Raw genomic sequence first — 3,627 nt, forward strand, 5'->3', positions numbered from 1 at the left:
CTCTGAGTGAAGCCAGAGCCCCCACTTCTTGGAAAGATGCTGAAAAAGGCTTCTGCCAATGTGGGGGCTATGATACATGGCAAAATAAAAAGGCCTAGAGAAATAGGGGGGTATAGACAGCCTTGGTTTCAGCCAACATGGACACATACTTTGTGACTGGGTTTGTGTTTTCCCTCTTATCCTGCAGAATAATGCCACATCATTATTACAAGGTCTAGTTTTGGATCAAGTCTTGAAAGGATTCCTTAATAGAAAAGGAGGGATGAGGGTAGACGGAGAAAGAGAGAAAGACCAAAAAAACCAAATATACAAAACCACACACACATTAAGAGATAAATCTGTAAACCTGAAGTCTAAAGGCATGTGTCTCTAAGATTAAAAACAATTGAATGTGGCTGTGCTCCAATAAAATTTTATTTATAAAAGGCAAATTTGATCGAGAGTCTGGCATTTGACTTAGAAGATTACAAAAATTCCAGGAGGGAGATGGTGAAGGCCCAAATGGAATCTTGGACATTGTTATTAAATACCTTAGCTTCATTCATAAAATAATTAAATACACCATGTAAAATGCTATTTTTAAAATTCTCTAAATGTATACTAGTTGGCTAATACATAATGAAATAAGGGAACAACTTAGAGGTTTTAAAAAAAAAGGAGCACATATCTAGAAAGTTAAGTAAGTATTAAAACTAGCAAATGCATATCCCAATAAACATTCAGTTTTAATAGCCACCCAGTAGAAGGAAGCAAGATCTTGAGTGCATTCAAGGTTCAGAGATCCTCAAAGATGATTCATATCCTTGGAAAAATTGTGAACCAGAAAATAAATGTCCATTAAAGGCATCAGCAGGGAAACGTCCACCTAGACTAGCTCCTGGTAGAGGTGGAAAATCAAATGTTTTCAAGCTGAACCTTACACTGGTTTGTGTTATGAATTTACAATATCTAAGCAACGTGAAAAACCTCAAGTAGAGCATCTCATTTAGGTTGCTAGCAGGTTGGTAGGAGGTACCATATTCCCTATGAGAAAAACAGAAGCCCTTTCTGAAAAAGTCATACTCAACTTAGGCCTCAAAGAATTCCTGCAAGTAAAACTTCAATATGCATGATATCACAATTTTATTTTATTTTATTATTTTTTTATTTCTCTCCCCTTTCCCCTGCAGTTGTCTGTTCTCTATCACAATTTTAAAAATTGCAAAACACACCCAAAATAAGATATCTTCCTTAAATCAGATGCAAAATATTATAAGGTCTGACTTTCAAGGATGATTCAACAATTTTTTTAAAAATATATATTATAACTCTTACATTGTAAGAAGAAAAACATGACAGACATTTCAGGAGAAATTGACAAATCCACCATAGCAAACCTATCTCAGTCATTATAAGGTCAAGCAAATAAAAAGTAAGTAAAGATACAGAAATTTTATACCCCAAAGGTGAGATATATATTAATTTTAAGTACAGAGATAACTTATGAAATGGAAGGGAACTTATTTAGCCTGATATAGGAAACCCATCAAAAAACTATAGTATCTATCATATTGACAATAAAATATTTAAAACATCCTAATTCAAAATGGAAAAGAAGATGAAGATCCTGAATATTACCAATTCTTCCAAAATTTTATTGTAGGCCCTGCTTTAAAAAAGAGAAAAAGGAAAGAAAAGAGAACCAAGAAGCAGGAGTCCTCTGCTCCTATACAAACCTCTGATTTGGCCGTCTGCCACCTCTTCAGCCTCCACCATGTCCATCAGGGTGACCCAGAAGTCTTACGAGGCGTCCAGTCTGGCCCCCAGGGTCTTACCAGCAGCTGCTTGCACACAAGTGGGTCCGGCTCCGGCATCAGCTCCTTGGCCTTCTCCTGGGTGGGCAGGGGCAGCTTCCCAGGCAGCGTGGGCACCGGCATGAGTCTGGCTGGGGTCTACGAGGGGCAGAGAATGTAGGGGGCATCACCACCGTCACCTTGAACTAGAGCCTGCTGAGTCCATGAAGCTGGGGGACACCAATGACTTCCAGGCCGTGTGCTCTCGGGAGTAGGAGCAGATCAAGAGCCTCAACAAGTTTTCTTCCCTCATCGACAAGTTACGGTTCTCAGAGCAGCAGAACAGATGCTGGAGACCAAGGGGAGCCTCCTGCAGCAGCAGAAGACTGCGGGGAGCAACATGGACAACGTGTTTGAGAGCTAGGCAGCAGGAGGCGCTGGGTCAGGAGGAGCTGAAGCTGGAGGCAGGGCTTGGCAACATGCAGGGCCTGGTGGAGGACTTCAAGAATGAGAATGAGATCAATAAGTGAACAGAGATGGAGAATGAATTTGTCCTCATCAGGAAGGATGTCGATGAAGCTTAACAAGGTAGAGCTGGAGTCCCTCCTGGAAGCGCTGAGTGACGAGATTAACTTCCTCCGGCACCTGTATGAAGAGGAGACCCGTGAGCTGCAGTCCCAGAACTCAGACACGTCTGTGGTATTGTCCAGGGACAACAGCCGCTCCCTGGACGTGCAAGGCATCATCGCCGAGGTCAAGGCCCAATACAAGGAGATCGCCAACCGCAGCCGGACGGAGCCCGAGAGTATGTACCAAATCTGGTACGAGTGGCTGCAGACGCTGGCCAGAAGCACGGGGATGGCTTCCTCCGCCCCAGGATGGAGATCCCCAAGATGAACCAGAGCTTCAGCTGGCTCCAGGCTGAGATCGAGGGCTGAAGGGCCAGAGCGTCCCGAAGGGCTGCCATTGCTCATGCGGAGCAGCGGGGAGCTGGCGGTCAAGGACGCCAACGCCAAACCCCGGCTGGAGGCTGCCCTGAACCAGGCCAAGCAGGACATGGCACTGCCGCTGGGCGCCTACCAGAAGCTGATGCACGTCAAGCTGGCCCTGGACGTGGAGATCGCCACTTACCGGCCAGCAGCTGGCGGGCGAGGAGAAGAGGCTGGAATCTGGGATTTGGGACCAGAGTAGTCATAGAAAGACCACCTCTGGTGGCTACTACTCAGGAGGCCTGAGCCCGGCTCCACATCCTTCCAGAGCTTAAGCTCTGGTGGGGTCTCAGATTCCTTCAGCCACACCAGCTGCACCAAGGTCGTTGCGGGCAAGAAGATTGAGATCTGCAATGGGGAGCTTGAGTCTGAATCGTCCGATGTCCTGACCAACTGAGCTGCCACCGCCGCCCTTCCCAACTAGCTGTGCCCCCATCGCCGTGCCTGCCCGCCCGCTTTTTACCAATGGCCTCAACTAGAAGCCACTTCTATCTTTTCCAAAATAAAGCCTTAATTGGTTCTGAAAAAAAAAAAAAGAAAGAAAAGTTGTAAATAATGAGAAAGAAAACTGTAATGGATAATATGATTATCTACATTGAAAATAAATATATATAAATAAAATTTTATAATTTATCGTATTTTACCAACACTGCTGTACTTGTATTCAAAATATACAAAGAAATCATAAAAGTAAAAAAAACTAACAACGCTATTTTTTAAATGGGCAAAAGATCTGACCAGACACCTCACCAGAAAAGATGTACAAATGGCAAACAAGCATAAAAATAGGCTTTCAATATTGTAAGCAACACTACGGTTTATGTTTAATGGGTAAAGCAAGTTGAGAGCCTAGTTATTGTTAGAAA

At 43.8% G+C, this 3,627-nt stretch overlaps 1 pseudogene; it reads left to right on the forward strand.

The window, feature by feature from the left end:
- The first annotated feature begins 2,287 nt into the window (after positions 1-2,287).
- Positions 2,288-3,205, forward strand: LOC101416691 (keratin, type II cytoskeletal 8 pseudogene; annotated as a pseudogene).
- The last annotated feature ends 422 nt before the right edge of the window (positions 3,206-3,627 follow it).

The sequence above is a fragment of the Dasypus novemcinctus genome, chromosome 12 (genome assembly GCF_030445035.2).
Source record: "Dasypus novemcinctus isolate mDasNov1 chromosome 12, mDasNov1.1.hap2, whole genome shotgun sequence".
Lineage (NCBI taxonomy): Eukaryota > Metazoa > Chordata > Mammalia > Cingulata > Dasypodidae > Dasypus > Dasypus novemcinctus.